The sequence below is a fragment of the Syngnathus leptorhynchus genome, chromosome 4 (genome assembly GCF_054491065.1).
Source record: "Syngnathus leptorhynchus isolate UIUO chromosome 4, UIUO_Slep, whole genome shotgun sequence".
NCBI lineage: Eukaryota > Metazoa > Chordata > Actinopteri > Syngnathiformes > Syngnathidae > Syngnathus > Syngnathus leptorhynchus.
Genome location: NC_141198.1, coordinates 6,752,936 through 6,774,648, shown reverse-complemented (window position 1 = coordinate 6,774,648; position 21,713 = coordinate 6,752,936). Strand labels below are relative to the sequence as shown.

Here is a 21,713-nt window from a genome sequence, read left to right as displayed (position 1 = left end):
AAATAACTGAAACAAGATGCTCTTGTGGAATCCAATGTTTTGGGGAAAATATTTGATGGTATAATTGGTGAGTGTGAGGGTCGTTAAGGACGTTAAATGTACACATACATTGTTGTTATTCCTGCAAGTTATTAAAAAGCAAATGTTCTTTCAACTCTATCGTTCAATTCCAATCTTTATCATACTTCATTGCTTTATTTAGAGCATGTGGCATTAAATTATGACATCATCAGCCTGAGAGTAACCTATAATGATAAATATATGTTAATATCCATCCATCCATCCCATCCATTTTCTATAAAGCTTGTCCCCACGGGGGTCGCGGGCGTGCTGGAGCCTATCCCAGAAGTCATCGGGCAGTAGTCGGGGGCACCCTGAACCGGTTGCCAGCCGATCGCAGGGCACACAGAGACCAACAACCATTCGCACTCGCACTCACACCTAGGGACAATTTGGAGTGCTCAATCGGCCTACCAAGCATGTTTTTGGGAGGTGGGAGGAAACCAGAGCGCCCGGAGAAAACCCACGCGGACACGGGGAGAACATGCAAACTCCACACAGGGAGGGTCGGAGGTGAAATCGAACCGGCACCCTCCTAACTGTGAGGCGGACGTGCTAACCAGTGCCCCACCGAGCCGCCCTAACCCTATACAATATTCATAATATCAGTAATGTTAATTGTTTGTTACTTATTTTGTCAGATTTTTAAATTTGGCACGATAACTGTTCACAAATTATAATTCAGTAGATCTTATCTTTATTGCATTGCTTGAAGACAAGAAAATACAGTTGTTACAGCTGTTATTTTCAAAATGATTTTAAGGTATGAAAACTCTTGATTATATGAAAAAGAAACCACTTCATCTGTTATGTTGTAATATTCTTATTATTTGATAAAAATCCTTGCTTCAGGTCACTGGGATGAGTCTTGGGGGGGAAAAAGATCCACAAAATTAGCAAGTAATTCATTTCATGCCTCCTCAATATTTCAGTTTTTACTTCCTGCTGGTATATTAGGAATTTGGTCAACACCTTGTGAACTGCTCTTGAAATTTGAATATTAGAGTTATAATGTGATGGTGATTAAAAACCTAATTATAAGTTTTGACCCAGTTTTACTCTAAAAAGCCCCTTAACTATTGTTGTACTGTATTGTGCTAGTGTTCCCTCCACATTTCTAACCCTTACACAAGAATTGCCGATGTACTACAACATTTTCTACATAGCACATCCTCAGTCAATTATAATGGGTGCCTTATACAGTAAATATATAAGTTCACATGAAGTTTAGGGAGCAGCTTGACAGTGCTGTTGGAGTGCATTGGGATATGAGTCTGTGAGGCAGTTGAGTGTTCCCGTAGACAGGGAGCAGCCAGCGTGACTAATCTGGGAATCTCCTCTGTGGCGAGCACGGGTGGCCGTCCTTCACGCCTCGCTGATGGAAACTACGACCCGTGCCCCCCATCACAAAACACACACGCACGCAACAAAATAAACTGATGAATAACTAGTTTTGAAATTAGAGACGAGTAAAAAACTGTTCAAATGTTTTAAAAAGATGAAGAGTGATAACAATTGCAAACAATATCTACATTTTGTAAAAGTTAAGACAATTTGTAATTTTTGTAATGACACAAAGTCGATGCAAAATGTGTCTTCGCGGGCCACTTAAAATGATGTGACAGGCTGCATCTGGCCCCCGGGCCTTGTGTTTGACCCACATGCTTTAGATAATTCTTTGCTTTGCATATTGTGTTACAGCTAAAAAACCCTACAGGAAAACTTACATTAAACATGATAAAATATAGCATGAATGATTTTCAGAATAGAACATAATTGTAATCAAAACTACAGCCAGGAAGACAATTTACATATGAACAGAATATAATGTCCAACTTTACAACCCAGAATTAATACCATCACTAAGTTTAGTGAGTTATAATAATTGTAACATATTCACATGTGCTAAAATTCAATAAAAATAAACAATGAAATTTAACAACAGTCCCATAAATTTCTCCTTCAAGATGAATTTAATGTTGAGGTTTGATTTCTGATGGCGTTGAGAGGGGTGATCATTTATTTTAACGATTGTATTTCGGGCTATTAATTTGTACTGCTAAGGTCCATAGGACAGAAGTGGTCCTTCATTGGGGTACTTCCAAGAACTAGCTCATCTTTGTGATTTACAGGACTTTTAGCACCTTGGATCCATTTGGCCACTTTTCTTAAGATGCCAGGAGATCAAAGTAGCAATCGCCATAGACTAGGAAAGGCGGGAGAGATTATTCACCAAATGAATTGTACTGAGCCAGGTACACAAAATGATTGTTAAGATGTTGGTCACCCAGTCCAAATAAGCATTTTAAGTTAAAGACAAGAGTATATTTAAGTAGAACAATAAGACATGTATTTGAATAGAAGCCTTAGTGAATCGTTTTTGTTTCCTTTCTAATCTCTTTTTTGGCAGACTTGGTAATGCGCAGTTCTGCCTCAAAGAAAGTCAAGTGACAAACCTCTTATTTCCCAAATGATTCGCTGTGATTCATCTGTGTTTATGTTTGCATGAGAGACAGGAAAGAAAGAAGGAAGGAAGGGGAGGGAAGGAAGGCCTCCCTTTCTCCGACTGGACTAATAGTCCACCGGAATGTTAATTGGTTTGGCCGGTCATCCTCCGAGATATGAAACAAGGCCGTTTCCATTAAAGATACAATGGCCCTAAATATGTGAATTATAGGTTGTGTGTGTGTATAGTACAGTATGTGTGGGAGGGAAAGAATTCTTTATTTCCCGCCTCTCTCCCACACAATTCTACGGCTCATCATCCCTTAACAAATAGAAAGTCTGAGGTTTTAGAGAATGTGCAGCGATCCACAGGAATGCTCAATCAGAATCTATTATTCACAAAGAAGAGAAGCAGCAATGATATGGTAATGAGGAGCTTACTGTGCTACAAATCTTAATGCCATTGAATATTTCCTCCCCCTGTTCTTCTCGTCCTTCTCCATCATTTCGTCTCCCGTCTATATTCAAGAGTTGCATTCAAGAGTGCAGCATTGTCATAAAGCAGTTTGCATGCTGGTTAAGAGAGGTGATGGTAAATTAGGCAGACACGACTACTCTCAACACAGCAATTGAGCTATGTTCTTCCACATAGCCAAATTATATTTCATATGCATCATGTTATCGGCACTGCATTAAACATACTATTGTAAATAATGTGTAGTTCAACAAAGAGAATCCGTACAAGTCAAAGACCACTTTGGGTTGAAGTTTGGTACCTTGCACCCAAAGTCAGCTGAGAAAGTCTCTAGCTTCCCTCAACTCTGAACGGGATGAGTATTTAAATAAAAAAAAATGGATGGCTTCTGGTATGTTCTAAAGCCGATCAAGGCAAATACAACCACACTAAGTCAGCATTTTGCAACTATATGACTTGAGAAACCAATACAAAGTCGAAGAAGATCAATGCAAGTGAAGGAGTTCGTTGTTTGGCTGAAAAAAAAACAACAACTCAAGAGTGAACAAAAACATGATATTAACAAATCAGTGCGGTTAAAAAATAACTTTGTCTTTTTCTGATAAATAACAGTTTGAGTGACACACTCCATAACTTCTGACAACATTGATTCAGTTCCATGTCATTTCAGATTAGATTTAGAAAATATCCCAAAACATTTTTTTGTGCAATGACGGCAATTCAAAATATGGTGAAGAAAAGGAACAACCCATTATACCACATCATGGTTATTACTGTTATTTCAGTGGAACTTGTGCCAGTGTCTCAATACCCAGCCACCCAGTACCAAGCTTGGGTAAAATTGGGCGATTTGTGTGTGGAACGACATCCGCTGTGAAGACAAACCAAACCATGCGAGTCACTGGCTGTGCTGAGCTTCCGTGGGACTAGCTGGAAGTCACAACCACAACCTATAATCTTGAATGGTACAGGCAAAATTTTTGTAAAGCCTCTTAAGTATATATAGTATGATATAAAGCGGACTTTGACTTTGAAGTTCATTAATCACATTTTCATTTTTTACGTTTTAGTCCATTACGGTGGTAGAGTATCAAGGTAACATCATAAATCATTGTCTTCATATGTCTGAACCTAACTACAGTTTGAGATTTCCTCCCCCCCTTTCTGACTAATGAATCATTCTCATAATATCTTCAGTCAGAGTATCAAAACATCTCAGCATGAGGTTTTCAAAGCGAAAGCAGATTTTCTTTGATTGCTTCAAGGTGATATCTCTCGAGGCTGAGTCGCAGCAGGGGGCCACAGGAAAACCTCCGGGTGGCGAAGGGACCATGCATGGATCTGGGAGGGAGTGAGGATGATAAACTGGGTCGTCAAGACTAGTTTTTCTGTTATTGTACAATTTGAGATTAACACAACACACTATGTTATAACAAATTGTTCTTATCAGCACACGTATGAAACTATTGTTAATGTCTTAAACCTTTTGTTCCGTTCTTAAGAGCACTTCAAGTTTTCATAGTTATAATGAGCCGGTTCTGAAGATAACCTGAAGATGACCTTCATTTTGGTGAAGCAAAATGTGAAATAGTAATTGAATTGGTTGGCCCCTCTCTTCATCTGTTCTCGCTTCCCTTTGTTTCCCTTTAGTGCCAAATCATTTGCTAGTTGCACATTAGTTTGACTTTGCCCCTTGCAGCATTTGTGACCTTCTTTTTTACTTTCCATTTGACCAGTAGTGAGGGGAATTGTAGTAACCTAGTGGAAAATAGTGACAGATTGAACAATCACGTTAATTCCAGATATATTGTTTACCTTACATTCTTTTACATTTTTGACTGATTGATAAAAGACACAATTGGGGTACAATCATGAGTCTGGATCCTGTTGCCTGGTGACTATAATTGTAGTAGGCTACTGGGACAAATGATGAGTTCAATAATTGCAGCATAAAAGTATTTCCTCATCTTTTGCTCACCTCAAGTGTGCCATGCTATTTCTATTCATCTATTTCTAATCATATTTCATCATTTCCAATGAGATGCTCCTCTTCCGAATGTATGATTTATTTCAAAATCTCTATCAGAATAGCTTTATTCTCACTGGCTATGTTTACATGGAGACATTTATTTTGATTAAAAGCCCGATCAGAATAACAATGCTTCATGTACACACCATTCGGAAGATTTTGACCCGATCAAGCCCATTCTGATCCAGATTGCTGAGGTTCAGTACTTCAGTATACGTCTTTCCTTTAGTCCCAGAAGCTAGTAGAAGCAAAGGTCGAGCCATATTTTTTGTGTCCACAAAAACAGTACATCTGATCAAAATTTTAATTGGATTCAATAAATTTTGTCCACGTAAATGTAGCCACTGCAGCTGGTTGCAGCAAAATTGGAACAGACACAGAGACAGAAAAATGGATCAACGGGGATACGAAATGGCAGTCTGGTGGGTCGCCACTTTACAGCGTCCTGTTTTTTTAGATCGAAAAGAAGAAACATAAAGGAGGGTGGGGGGGAGAGGGATTGAACCTCAGACTAAGTTCTTGATTTGGAAAAAAACAGGCACACGTTAACACTTTATTATTGCAATTAGGAGTCCATCAACATGGAACATGACATGTCGAAAGTCATGTCGCTGCCCACCTGCCATCTTCTTTTTAAAGATTGTATATAGCTCTGTTGAACAGGGAATTGGTCTTCCACAAAGGCAATGGAAATAAAAGAGCACAAAAGCAAGAATTATTTGTCACAAAAACAACTGGATAGCAAAGTGCTTCAAATCATTGTCGAACTAATTGAGAGGCGATGAAGGCTGAAATTGAGCCAATGATTAACAAATAATGCTTTATTGTTGCACATACAATTCTGAGCAATAGACACTATTATATGCTTGTAGTATTACTTTCCGCCCACAAAGGCATCTGAGACTCTCTTCGACACGGGGCCCATAATCAACAAAGAAAATAAGCTGCTGCTACATTTCCCCATCACAATCACCCACAAAGTAGATTTTTTTGGAAGAGGAAAATGGTGACCTGCCAAAGCGGCTGGTGGCACAAGCAGCCATTAACTAGATGAATCCATCCAATGTCTCTGCATTCAGCTGGTGATGATTTTCATCCCTGAAGGGGAGATGATGCTGGGAGGGCTGCCATGGCATCGCCATGGATCCAGATGGCCTAACACATGAGGATCCCGAGCAAATTATCAGCAGACCATATTCCATAAAGTTCAGGCTGAACCCCAAACTGTATGTTAGTATGGCTGATTTTTTTTTTCTTTTGTGCTCCACATATGGAAACGTCCCATATTTAACGTAGGGAAAATTGACTCACATGAAATCACAGGCAGAAGGGCTCAACTGATTGTCAGACAATATTTATTCTAAATGTATTTGATGGGGCGGCTCGGTGGGGCACTGGTTAGCTTCACAGTTCGGAGGCTGCGAGTTCGATTCCACCTCCGGCCCTCCCTGTGTGAAGTTTGCATGTTCTCCCCGTGCCCGCGTGGGTTTTCTCCGGGCACTCTGCTTTCCTCCCACATCCCAAAAACATGCTTGGGAGGCCGATTGAGCACTCCAAATTGTCCCTAGGTGTGAGTGTGAGTGCAAATGGTTGTTTGTCTCTGTGTGCCCTGCGATTGGCTGGCAACCGGTTCAGGGTGTCCCCCGCCTACTGCCCGATGACGGCTGGGATAGGCTGCAGCACGCCTGCGACCCCCATGGGAACAAGTGGCACAAAAAATTGATGGATTTATTTGATGGGCTTGATAGCATGGGTCTCAAACTTCTCCCAGCATGGACCTTTACAGCCCTTGCAGTTCTCCTCCTAGCATGAACCTTTACGGACTTTGCAGAACAGAAAAGGGCTTTTGCTGTTTGTTAAAGATGAGTGTGTGTGTGTCTGTCTGTCTATTTTCTCTCTGTCTCTCTCTCTCCTCTCTCCTCTCTCCTCTCTCCTCTCTTCTCTCTCTCTCTCTCTCTCTCTCTCTCTCTCTCTCTCTCTCTCTCTCTCTCTCTCTCTCTCTCTCTCGCTCTCTCTCTCTCTCTCTCTCGCTCTCTATCTATCACAATATATATTTGTGTTTTCTATTTTATTTTAAATACCGTTGTTTACTTAGCTTGAACAAACACAAGACATTACAATTATATAGTTTCTCATCTGCTCTCTAACCTCAGAAATTACCAAGCATAGAAGTTGTCAGAGCTATTGAAAATGACTTGTTAAATTGAGGAATAAAGATTCAGAGATGTGTAGATGGCTTAAAGACCCTAATTATTTAAAGCAGATGAAGCCGACCATTTATCGACAGCACTCAACTGGGTTCTAGTGGGGAGTGCAATGGAAGGAGGAACAAAACTCATCGATTCCTCTTTGTTTGTAATACAGTGTTTACAGTGGAAGTAATTCATTCAAGTCATTCCGATGTAATTGATTTAATACATCATTTTGACACAAGGAGCCTTCTTGTTTGGGGATGATTACAATTAAGAAGGTCAGAGCAGTCATTGGGGGATCCTGGGGCCTTTACTATGCTACTTGAACTCTCCTCACCTTAAAGCACTCACAAAAAATGCAGCAGCGTGAACGGGACTGCACATTAGAATGGGGAATTTGACAGGCTTGAGCCATGTAGCACACTGCTCTAAGTGCCCTGTGCACATGGGAGGATACCACAAAGGTGTGGAAAACGTTCACTTCCTTTTATGAATTCCTTATGCAGTCACGCATGACTGATGGTTTGAAAGTGATGGGGTAACTGTAACTGTAACATCGCAGTCCCTGCCCCCCCCCTATTATATTTACCCTAATTAAAAGTTCTTTGTTTGGATCAACGCACACTCGGGATTCACGTTGCCTGAGAAGTGTCTTGCAGATTTGACTGTCAGTACTTTGATCAAAAGGATTATAATGAGACGTCCTATTGAAGGGAACGTTTTCACCCACACAAGCCTCATTTATGAATTGTTTTGGTGTAACTTTTTGGCTCCTGAATATATAAGAGAAGAAGGGACACCTTTTGTTAAAGCTGGGATTGTCAACCGGTGGTCCGCGACCCTCTCGTGGTCCACGGCGGTGGTGGAAATGGAAAATGATTAATGAAATTGATTTATTATTTAGATTTATTTTCCAGATAATTTTGTAAATCATTCACCCATCCAAATTATGTCAAATGTAGCTGAGATTCCCAAAATAGAGATACAGATGCCAATAAATAATCTTTATAGGTCTATCCTCCTTCGGTGCAAAATAAAATAATATTTAGCCAAAGCAGTGGTCCCGGAGTTGCTTCTTGGTTATAATAGTGGTCCCTTGGACAAAACCAGTTGAAAACACTTGGGTTAAAGACTTTCTCTTCCTTAGTCGTATCCTCCCATGATAATTATGGTCGACCAGAGTGAAGTGACGAACATGAAAATGAGTTTATTCTAGAGATAAACAAGTATCTCTAGAATAAACTCATTTTCATGTTGGTCTTCAGGTGTTGCACTGCATTTACGTTAACATGACCGAATCTATGACTAGAGTGAGGTTGTACAGGCAACCCAAGGTTATTATTATTATTCATATTTATTTATTAAATTACGATAGTGATTTCCCCATCACTTGCAGCTCACTGCTCCTGTTATAAAGCAACATTTTATTTTATGGTGCTTCTTCCATCTGGCCATTTTGCTCAGCTGGGGGGGGTCAGCATGAGCAAACTTTACTTCTGTCTTCCAATATGTATTCTGTTCTTTCTGATGCATAAACGTTCTATCTTTGCTTAAATCTGCTCAAAGATGAAGGAAATGTCCAAAAATATTTCTACATCAGTTCTGTATCATTCATCAGGCATGCGATTCATCCCCTGTGATTTAATAGATGCTTGATTCAGATAGATGTTATCTGTGTTCCGGTAGTCTTGTTCCCCCTTTGTTTGTAATACAGAGAATTTATTTGCTAATCTGGTTCTGTGCCTCATGTGTGTAATTTGCTTTCTTGTAAAACACTGCGCTGAAAAATGGGTTTCGTAATCCCGTTGTAGCAAATAGCCTCCAGATTCTGTCAGTTTTGAGTGATTAGGCCTTTGCTGGAGCATTTCTCAAAGGCATTGCTGGGATATGAGCCAGCATTGTGGTCAAGATAGAGCATCCACTAATGAGTGACAGGTCAGCCTTGTTTATGTATTAGGGTGGCCATGAACCTGTTCAATCAATGACACTTATTTCTTGGCTCATTTCCTCCTCGTCCGCCGTTCCTGCAGGTGCCGGATGCTCTGATAGTAAACTAACAAGAATCCAGCTAATGATAGTACGGATAGCAAGTCTTACATCTTTAACAGTAACATGACAGTATCTATGATTCTTTTATCTCTGTCTCGTTTTTGTTGCTTAACAGCTCTATGGAAAGTTTTTTTTTTTTAAAGAAAAAAAACATGCGTGAATGGATAAAAAGGTGATGGTGTTGCTAATTTACATACTAATTTACATACTATACTGTTTTCATTTTTATTGTGTTAGGTGGACTGTTGTGCTCTTCTACCTCTCATAGTCACTCCACCTCTCTCACATGTCTACTAAATCACCCAATGTGTTAAAAGCAAGTTGATTTTGATTTCAATGAAACTTGGTGGACTAGTTGATAGCGATGGCCTAAGTCTCAAATTTTTAATCCTAGCAGTGGTTTGGAAGCTACGGCCGGCCAAATTTGGAAATATTTTGGTAAAAAGGGATATTTTCAGCCATTATGTCTCAGCAACTGAGTTAGTCTTCCCAAAACGGGCATTCATGTTGAAGATAGTACGAATTTCCCTCAGCATTTTTCATGAAATAGGATATTTTACATGTTCCCAAAAGCAAACGTTTCAGATATGTATTTTTATTAGATTTTCTTTTCGCAACCAAAAAAAGAGTCAATTTATCCGTGAGGATATGGCATCTACTTGGTTTCATTAAATGTGCTTGGTTAAACCGACTCGATGATTTGACATGGAGTGACCCTCTATCTTTTTGTCTATCCTTCGACCTTTTACTCTGTCTCTCTATCTTACACATCCACCGAGGCAGATCGTTTCCACACAGAGCTTGATTTAATTCATTCATCACATTAAAATATGCAATTTATCACATTATAATGCAACATTAAACTTTTTTTTTTCTCAATTTTATCATTTCATTTTCTATTTGGTACCAAATAGCCAGCTGTAGCCATAAATTGCTGCAACATCTTCAGTGTTGCTGTCATTCAGCTTTCTTCTAGTCTTTTCTGTTTGGATCATAATAATCATGACCACCTTCATGATACTAAATGAAATGGATTTGAAAGTACTTTATACATGAGTAAATCTTATTACTATGTTTTTTTATTCAGTTCAACAGAAGCTGACTAGAAGTACAAAGTACAATTTCCCCACGATTTATTTTTCTCATTCCCATGTGCAGATGACACCCAAAATAACTCCTGCACAATTCTTGTTAAATAATTCTGATTACTGTCTTTCTTATAAAAGTTAATTCTTTTCAGAAAGAAATGACAATGTATTTCATTTTTTAATTAAAGGGGCATAGTCATTTTGAGAGTCTATGTGTCCTCCAGCTATTACTACTTTAATCACTGTGTTTTAGGTTTTATCAATTAAGCAGTTAAGCATTTCATTCTGGAACCCCACAATTTCTAATTTCTATTACATTAGCTATGTCACACTAGAATGTGTGCATATTCTGGCGACAACAAGGCAATTATAACTAGAAAATCCCAAGACCTAAAACCTCACTCCAAATATTATGAATGGTTTTAGAAAACATATCTATGAGAATTTGCTCATCCAGCATTCTGACACACCCCATCTTGTGTGAATTGTGAATGAAGGCGGCCTTTCAAAGAGGTTGCATTTCTTGACATTTGAAGCTTTCTAAAAATCATGAAACAGGGAATTTCCCTATGACTCGTAAATGGCATTTAAAATAACCATGATGCCAGGATGGACCGTAATAGTTATTCAAAAACTATATATATTATTTTAAAACAGAAAAATGAAACTAGCTAGCATTTCAATTTTAATTATTAGTTTTGCAGAAACCATTAAGTAATTAACTTGAAGAGATCCCTTTTTAGCTTGCTATATGGCTACGCAGTTTTTCATGGTCAGGGAGTGCTAAAAGCTGACTCTCTCCAAAAGACTACTATGTGGGCCAATGTTGCTCATAATGTTGCTGCTGTCGGGAGGTGTAAACATACCACCCCTGAGTTGAAGCACCTAAAATAGAGGTGCCTAAAGACTGGAGTCGATGGGAGAATCCATGAAGCCATAAACGTGCAGCTGCTTGCCTTTACCTGCTGACGTATATGAGAGAATGTAAAAATATGTTTATAAATTGGTAACCAACATAAACATGCTATGTCCTACAAGGATTTACTCTTTCAATGTGCATGAGACAAACACGCTGCAGTGAGACTTATATCAGTTCATCAATATACCACTCCCATTGTGTCTTCTGGGTACAAACAAATCAATTCCACAGGCAGACTGGTTCGTGCTTGGGTCATAAAGTTTATAAGTTACAACACGGGATTGTTTTCCACCACAGCTGCAGCTCCAATATAGGTCAATAACCTATTAGACTTGGCCCTGACAATACAGTGTGCTGTATTAATGTTCATTTATTGAAAAAAATCTGATAACACATATGCATTGTATCTATTTTCTATATTTTTCTTTCAATATATTGTTGGTGCAGTGCATATTAAACCCGTGCGAATTCTTAAAAACCTGTAATTTGGAGTAATACTTGGGAATATCACTGATCAGGCTTCAGTGCCAACATTGAAGAGAAGATCCAGATAAAACCATCCTTCTGTCTATAGTGCATGTCCACATTAGGGTTTTGAGTGAGCTAGAGCGTTCCAGTTGACTTTGAGCAAGAGGCAAGATAAACTCTCTGCAGGTCACCAATCATTCACTGCAGATGAAGTCAAGCACCGTATTTTCCGGACTATAAGGCGCATCTTCAATGAATGGCCCATTTTAAAACGTTGTCCTTATATAAGGTGCATCGGACTATAAGGCGCACCATTAATGCATCATGTCAGATTTTTAATCCAAATCAAATCATTCTCCATTTTATCTTTTTTATTTCAACTTCAGACACAAACAATTACTACATAATCACAAAATAATGATCCATAGTCTTTTTGATTCATGATTCATAGTCTTCAGCGGGCCACTTATGATTGATTTCATGACACAATGCTTCGGGACAGTTTAATTTAGGAATTTGTTCCATATATAAGGCGCACCGGACTATAAGGCGCACTGACGGCTTTTGAGAAAATTGTAGGTGTTTAGGTGCGCCTTATAGTCTGGAAAATACGGTACTATCTATTCTACAACAGAGATGATGCTGGCTGGCTGGGTTGTCTGTATATTACTTAATAAATAAGAAAGTACCTTGATCTAAGAAGCTTTTATTTTTGCAATTTCGCTGAAGGTTGTGTTAATACACGAGCAAACTCAACAGACACCTGCAAACAGCAGCACGGTTGAGACAGAATTGTGTCAGAAATCTGCTTCTTCCCTCTCACATTGTTCAAGATACTACTCTATTTGACGCATATATATATATATTTTTTTTTCTTTTGCCAAATAAGCTGTGATGTTTTTGATCTCCCCAGTTCGCTGACAAAAAAATGTTGCCCTGTCAATTTGTTCATAGTTGGCAGCTGTAAAAGGAGGGAGGAATTTCATCAGTACGGTTGCAGACCTTTCCCATCAATGTCAATGCACACTGGAGTAAAGAAAATAGCTGAATTACTGCTTTAGTCTTTGACATTCACATCTTTTTACCTTTTAATGTATTTTATTAATGGTCACGTTTTAATCCAATGCAAAACTGCAAATTTCAGGCAGAACATTACAAAAGGGTGTACAATAGTGACAGCCACAAACAGTGGCTTTCCCTGCGGAGTATTCAGGTGATCTTTGGAAGCATTGCACTTCTGTAAAGTAACTTTGAGTACGTTAGAAAAGTGTTTAGTGTTCTTATTCTTCCTCTTATTCTTACACCATCCAACTTCTGTAAAGCGACTTTGAGTACATTAGAAAAGGGCTTTATAAATAACGTGTTCTTATTCTTACTCTTATTCTTACACCATCCAACTAAACACATAATATGATGACTGTTAAGAACCATATGACAGAATGCTGCAGCATTCTCTAATTGAAGTTCAGACACAATTAAAAGTGACTGACGTCGTTATAATGTGCTGTCAGGTTCTCTGTTCAGTAAGCTTTCCTTTGATACGAACATATGCATAGTGGTGCATAGGAATTGGGCCGGTTTGCACGTGTCATGAATAGGAACGTGATTTTGCATATACGCTCAACTTGTGCGCCGAGTAGCCTACCGACATTTATATGCATTTCTTAGTGAATGATGCCCATTGTTTCTTCGTGGTGTGGCGCTGAGCCATGTCCCAAAAGGCTATTTAACTGGCAAATCAGGGGCTAACGGTGTTCTGCTCCCTGACTGAGCTTGTCACGACTCGTCCCCGGTTATTTTATGATGTGTATATGTTACCATGGTTTCTGTTTGCGTCGCCCTCCCCTCCTGTGTTACCTCACAATCAATCACAGTCACCTGCCTCTTGTTACCTGTCGTGTATTTAAGTCCTGTCTGCCCCTCACTTCCTGTCGGATTTTTCTCGTCTCTCACCTGTAGTCTTGTCGGTTTGTCTTTCGGTTCGGTTAGTTTCCAAGTTTGTCTGTCGGTTACTCCCGTCACTCACTTATGTTAGTTTGCCGGTTATGTTGGTTTGTTCCCCTCATCCTTCCTTCCAACTACCTTTTCCCTTCAATAAACCCTGGTCCAAGCTACATTTGGTCGCCCTGCTCCATTCTGATCCTGACAGAGCTTTCATTAAAAAAAAAAAAAAAAAAAAAAAAGGTAGAAAGATTTGCAAAATAATTACTTTAAAAAGCACCATAATGACTAAAACCTGAGTTAATTCACATACCGTACTTCTTGAGGTTTTAAAGATGAGAGCCTTTCCATTAAAGACAGAACAGACAATTTTCCATCCAGCCATCTTTGGGTAACAGTCTGTTTTTCTTCAGCTTTACAAAAAGAAAGACCTTCTTGAAATAAACACCTTGAACTACTGCTACTTTTGCAACTGAGTCATAAAAGTCCCCAGAAATTATTTGAGAACATGTTTCTTAACATCAGTAAACAGTAATCTGAAATGTCTCAATACTTTTATGGTTGTTATGAACATATTTGTCATAAAGGCAAACTGAGCAAGTTGTCATCACCAAGATGGAGTGTCGATGTGTTCATTACTGTAAATACTGAGCTAAGAAGAGAATATGGTCGTATTGATCACAAGACAAGTTAGACAAATGTGGACATTTACCATGGGTGCTTTGAGGTAAATGTTCTTCACTGAAGGTTATATGATGAAAACTTTGCCTCTAGAACTTGTGATGATTTAACAAATGGGTACCCAAAAAGAATCCATCGTGCTTATGAGTAACATAACCTCCAAACATTCTTACTTTTGATTGACGGAAGGGACGTTCAGGTAAAACTAAATCTAGGTCGCACTTATGACTGCACACTCAACGTCAAAGATAAGTAGGTGCTGGGTTTTTGGTCTTTTTCAAGCAGCAGGGGAGGCAGGACTTCAGTGAAGAGGTGATGGATTGATGCTCTCAGTCTTGGCAAGTGATGGCTCCGAGACGGTGTGTGTTACTCTTCCATCAGCCCTGATCTCCTTCCACACCCTTCCTTATAGCCGCTGCTGTCGCGATGGCAGTCTGAGAGAATATCGATAGAATTTAAAATGACAAAGCAGTTACCGTTCGCCGCTCCCCTTCTCGTCTGCCTTCACCTGCCACATCTCAGTAAACAAATGTCTTAGACAGGAAAAATAAACAGCGAGACAAGCAATAAAGAAGGAATGATTGTTATTATGGATAATTTCATTTATTGACACAATTACCACTACAATGATCTTTTTGTCAGTTATAATGTGTAACTTATTTATTCAATCATCCTGTCTGGAAACATACATTATTTGATGTCTACAGCTAATGTATGCCATCACTGAACAGCATTACGTCAGCATGCTCACACATGGGAGTTGCACAAATGTTGCAGTCCATTGAAATAGCCGGTCTGGGGTTGCCATGGTAATGACGGACAAACTGTGCTTCTCATTTCAAGCTAGCTGAAGAAAATTGCTCCCTGTTGAAAAAACAAGTGCTTCGGAACTCAAGTCAAAGCTAGATTTATTACACGTGGGGTCATTTTCAGTGTAAACACAGGCACTTTTAATTTAATAATTAATTTCGATGCAAGTATGGATGCTCTCGGTCTACATCCTAAACTATGTTGTTTTCCCACCTGTATATTTTATATAATGGTAATTCTGAGAGAAAACAAACATGTATTCCTTTTCATACAAAATATTAAACATCATTTGGGGGACAAGTCTAGTAGCTTCATAGGAAAACTGTATAGTTTTTAAAAAGAAGTATAGCTGATTAAAGTGTCGACAAAATTGTATACATTTTTCTAAGAATGTCTAGAACAGGGCTGCCCAAGTCCGGTCCTTAAGAGCCCCGATCCAGCCGGTTTTTGCTGCATGCCTACCGCAACACCTGAAACAAATCATCAAGATCATTATCAGGATTTTTCAAATTTTGCTGATGAATTTGAATCGGATGTGTAGTAGTGAGGACACACTTCACGCTGCATAGGGGCCCTTAAGGACTGGATTTGGGCACCACTGGTCTACAACATGTCTATTTAATCTTCACACACAAACACACCACACTGCATGCAGCAAAAAAAGCTTAATAATGACCATGATCTGTTTCAGGCATCACTTGGAGGAAATGTCCATTTAGTTGGATGTAATGGCTCCCTCATTATCAGAAAGATGCTGAAGCCCTATCATTCAACCTCAATTCATACGACTCCACACAAAAGCCTCCTTGGTACGATTCTTTGGGATGAAATAAAAGGTGGCTATGAAATAAAAAAGAGAAGAGAGACAGAAAAACATGAGGGGATATAGTCAGATGCTGTAGAAGCTGCTTTGGTAATGTTCTCACAGTCTCGAGCGACCAGTTTGATTGCAGTGGACACACTTCTCTATGTCCAGTTCAGGAAATAAGGACTCTTGTTTCTAAAAATAGCTTCCTGTTTTTCTATCCAGAAATGTGGTGATGGAAAATTACATTTGGCTAAATTCCTGTCCTTTCCCAGGGGAGAATGCAGTTTTTTTCAGTTCATCTGAGAGAACGGAAATGTGTTGAGTTAATGATCATTCTCGGCAGCAGATTTTAGATGCACATTAACTCTGCCTATTTTCTACGATCAAGATTATTTCCCATTTGGTACAGAAAGTAATTATTTCATAACAGAAGCATGTGTTGATGCTTCGCTGATGACCTTCATGCTGAAAGCTCACTTCACACACACACAAACAATTTCAAGCTTCTCTTTGCTCAAATAGCTTTGTGGTTGTTTATGGTTTTACACGGTAACTAAGATTACATGTTACATTGTTCATGATTGATCACTTGATTTCTCTGGGACTTTTTATCTGGTTTCAACAGATTTGTCTTTCATGATTCATCCAGTAATTGGCAAAATAAAAATGTCAATTCGCTTGAGATGAGGAATTGTTCTGGGTTAAAAACAAGGTAGGAGGCATGTAGCATATCTGCTGAGTATTTGTAGCATCAAGCATCTGTGTGTTTTTTTTTTTTTTGCTATACGCTCCCAGAAGGTTATGGCTGCATTACAATTAATACCTAGGCAATCCTTATAGTAAAGACACCACGGAGTTGCATTGCAGGTTCATTATTTACAATCTATTATATAATTCTGGTTTTGGATCACAATCACGCATTGTGACCTTTTTTCGTGCAGATATACCGAAAGATTGGTTAACAATGTGTTAACAAATTGGGCAATCTTTGATCTCATAACAGCTTTGATGGTGCGAGGCAAAAACCAACCTCAATCCTCTTTCTCTCCCCACATATATTCTTCCCCTTTTTAAAATGTTAGGGTAAAGACTGGTCTGAAAACTGAAATGATTATATGCTCATGTTGTGCAGTCCTGCCTCTGACATTTTGTCCCTAATAAAAGGTTAGCCCTGCATCAGAGGTGAGGCGAGTACACTCAAATTGAAAAGGTTCAGGTGCTAAAATATTTCTCTCAGTGCATGTGCCCCTATTAACATCATCCGTCAACCAGTCAACCAACACCTGCTCCTCAGCAGGGATAGAGACACATGTGAGAAGAAGGCAAAACTGCACAAGATAGACAGATATGTATGTCTAGGCCCATTACAGTACAGTAATCCCTCCTACTTCGCGGCTTCAACTATCGCGGCTTCGCTGTATCGTGGGTTTTCAAAAATGCGTAAATTAATTATTTTATCGCAGAAATTTCATCATTTCACGAGGTTTCGCGGCCACTTGAGTTTCTTCATTTTCCTTTAATAATGATAGCTTACGTTTAAAAGTCGTTTTCTTGTTTTGAAATGAATAAATTAAAGAGTCAGTACAGTATACTTTATCGTCACATGTGACTTCAGGGCGTTCTCTCTGTTGTATATTTTGGACTAACTCATGTTCCGTAGTGGGAAAACCCCGGATGTGGGAGGGGGAGCTTCGGGGACGTTCAGTGTTGCGATGTACGGCCAGTGAACTGACTGTGATGAAAGGAATAAAGCAGTATCCATCACGTCGTTGTCCGAACCATGCTTGCTACATCAGAACCTGGAAAATAGTAAAGATATAACACTCTCCACCGGCGGTGGCCTTCATCTGGACATAGCAATACACTGTTAGTCTCGTCGCTAAGGCATGAATGCGGAGCGCACAGTCCATTGATATGAAAGTCCCCTAGCAGCGAGCTGGTTGATGTCAGCGATAAAAATAGAATATCTTCCAAGAATAGCTCAAAAAAATCTAGTTTCTATTTCGCGGAAATTCCCATTTCGCGGGTGGGTCTGGAACGTAACCCCCGCGAAGTAGGAGGGATTACTGTACTTCATTCTTTCATTGCTCTGTGAGGATAAGAATACGAAGCCGTATGCAAATTTGTGTTGGCGATCTGCATTCAATTATCACTCTCCAAAATCTTCATCGATGGAAAATTATTAGTCATCAAAAATGTCATACAACAGTGTTTTCCCCAAGAATTAGCCATGTGTGATTTTTTTTTCATCCAACTAGGACTATCACAAAAAGGACAGCTGGTCACCCACCCCACCTGTTAAGTCGTTTGCATAAAAGGGGAGTTTATTTCTCAGATAAATGATGTTTAGTTTCAGCTTTCATTGTTGTTAAAAGCTGCCGTCTAATGCACACTTTTTTAGTCACAGTTGTGTTGGTAGGACATTGATTTGTGTTTACATGAAGGTTGAATTACTGTATTTTCCGGACTATAAGGCACCTTCAATGAATGGCCCATTTTAAAACGTTGTCTTTATATAAGGCGCACCGGACTATAAGGCGCACCATTAATGCATCATGTCAGATTTTTAATCCAAATCAAATCATTCTCCATTCTATCTTTTTTATTTCAACTTCAGATGCAACAAATTATTTTATAATCACAAAATAATGATCCATAGTCTTTTTGATTCATGATTCATAGTCTTCAGCGGGCCACTAATGATTGATTTCATGACACAATGCTTTGGGCCAGTTTAAATTTAGGGATTTGGTCCATATATAAGGCGCACCGGACTATAAAGCGCACCGTCAGCTTTTGAGAAAATCTTTGTTTTTTAGGTGCGCCTTATAGTCCGGGAAATACGGTACTGACACTGAGATCATGTTAGTGTGCAATTAAACAGTCCCGCAACACATTCTGCCAACACTGTGGACATGCAGTCCTTAAAATATATTTTTTCGGCCCCTCCAGCATTTAAGTTGTACATCGCTGCTTCACGTAATTACGGTATTTCATGAAGTTCAATGTGGAAGTTTGTGAAATGTTTTACTACTTTAGTAACTTTTCATGGGTTTTGTTGTGGTAGATTAATTTTTTAAATGCAGAAAATACCATCCAATATCAGCTGTCTCAAATGACTACACAATTCAAAAGCCTTTTTCGTCCCTCTTATCACACAAGCCCGTCTGTTTGTGTGTACTAATGATGATGGTCTCTAATGTTCTTTTGGAAGAAGCAATTAGCTGCTGCTCTCTCCAGACGCAGTCTGCACACACAAAGTAGAGCATGTGCAATAGAGTTTTTTTCCCCTTACACTCTGCTCTCAGCTGAGGCATTACCTGGCAATATAGAGCTGTCTGGGGCTTTGGAGGGAACGAGGAGTGCTTCAAACTGCCTGAAATAATTGCACGAAAATCTGTTTTATGACAGTGTTCTGTGTGAGACTAAAAAAAAAAACAAAAAAAAACATCCCAAGAAGCGAGAGGATAGCATAGAAATATCAGCCAGCCCTAAATATAAAATGTTGAAAAGAAAAGAAGCTCTACTAGAATGACATGCATATCATTTCATTTTGTTCCTGACATATACACCTCACACCTTTTTTTTTAGAGGCAGATTTTTTTTTTCCAGGAATGTGAGGAAATGTGGTGGTGATGATTCACTCCCCACTCCTTCTTCCGACAGTCTAGATATGCCTCACTCATCATTTATTATTAATCGCAGAATTACTCGGGAGCATTCTCCAAAGAACGTGAGTTCAAAGGGAACACATCATGACAGAATATCTAATTGTCTGCTCAGCATGTGAGGTAGCACACACAGATATAAACAAATATTGCTCGAGGATTCCGTTATTAATATTGATCACAGCCAGCCTTTGAGATATTCTGTAGAATCAAAATGATCATATGTGGAAATAAATTGACTGGATAGTCTCATCCTTTAGATCTGCCAAATAACATTCATTGTTGTCATTCACCTGAGGAAATACTTTGAGAATAAAATGCATCACTGTCATGCCACTTGTCTTTCAAGATTATCGACTTCCAGTGTCTTTAGGTTATACACTTGCCAAACCGAATATGGAAGTCACTTCCAGGCGCATCACATCATGTTAACTACATCCAATGAAAGGCCCATAAATCTCACTGTCACGGTGAGTTGTCCATCCAGGGGTATTACCAAGGCTTGTGCTGATGTAAAAAGAGAAACACTTTCCCTTTTGATGTTTGTGGCTGAGATCCAATGTACTCAGAGTTGATCTGTCCTTGATGTAAACTCACATTGGAGAGGAGAACACTTTCCTCATACCAAAGCATGAAACATGGCGTCCAACAGACAGTTGCTCACTCTGTCAGTACTCAATTCTGGGAGGTTTGAGCCATCCTCTGGACAAAGTTTTCCCCAATTTTACATTTAACTCGGAAACATGAGAGAAAACCATGAGGAATGTAAGAAACTATTACTTGTCTATTAAGCAACAATCAGAAACAAAAAAAAAACACCTTTGAGACAGAAGCACTTCCTCAGACAACATCCGCAACAATCTCGAGAGTGAAGGATGAAAGTCATAAATATGGGCGGAAAAAAAATGGAAATAACGGTTTGGGCTTGCCAAGCGTCTTCTTGGTTGGTCTCAACAATATTGAATAACAGCATAATGGCAGAAGCTAGTGTCAACAAACTCAGAAGTCTATGAAAATAGTTTGTCTGCTAATTAAAAGAAAAAGCAAACTAATTGGAATTGAATCAAGCAACGCTATGCCAAGAAAGTATGCATGCATTTGACAATCAATTAATTTACTTATATTTTATTTGGGGAAGCAATTAAAATTGACCCTACAACCCCAAATGTTTTGGAAACAGTTTGAAGAAATATTATACAAATCTTCTGCGCTATAACTGCAGATGCAGAGCCTAATTTGATTTGTGATGAATATTTCTTCTTAAAATTTGGACAGAGATTAACTCAGTGTGCAACATATAATTTATCTCACATCTCCCTTCACTGTGGTGAGGAGATCTCCATAAGATGCAAATGATGTGATCATTAGTTGATCCGGTCCGGTGTTTGGGTCGTCAGCTTTGTTTCGTGCCATCAAAGGCAGCTGAGCCAGTGGTGTCTGACAGAATCATTTGTCTCATGGTATGAAACATCAAATTTCATGTGTGCTCAAATTTCATTTGTACTCTTGCTTTGGGTCATTGTTTACCCAGTCTCTGCAATGTTTACATTTCTGAGACACCACAGGTCAGGCTGCACATAAGTTTGTTGCAGCAAGTGTTGCCTCATTATTATTATTGTTATCATTGAAAAGGAAAAATACACGTTTGTATTTATTACACTTGATTGCCTCAGGCAAGATTTGTCTGTCGAAAAGCGCTATTTTGTGTTTGTATTTTGTCAGCACAACTTTGTACGTATCTGCTGCAACAAAATGAAATTTCTCATGGGAGAGAAAAATTGCAGCATAGCTGTTTTCTTTTCATAATTAACTAGTACTCAGAGACGACCATGTAAACCATCAGTAAGGATTGTTTGACTGGAGTTATTTTGAACTCCCGTGCTTAGCATCTAAAAGACTAAATTATTCTTTTATCAAGTCTAATTTAAGATTTCATTTTTTCTCTCGGATTTTTCTCTTTTTTTTCCCAGTGGCAATTGCATTTCAGTGCTGCATTTGCACAACAAAATTATCTGTGTTTTGCATCTCCGACTTTACGTCATCATAGCTGTTCTATATGAAAACAACCTTTGAACCCTGA

The 21,713-nt window shown here is 39.0% G+C and overlaps 1 protein-coding gene across 7 annotated transcripts in view; it reads left to right on the top strand.

Moving 5' to 3' along the window:
* The window catches only part of arvcfb (ARVCF delta catenin family member b), a 138,578-nt gene that overhangs the window by 31,297 nt on the left and 85,568 nt on the right, over window positions 1-21,713 (top strand). The gene's annotated exons all lie outside the window — the stretch shown is intronic.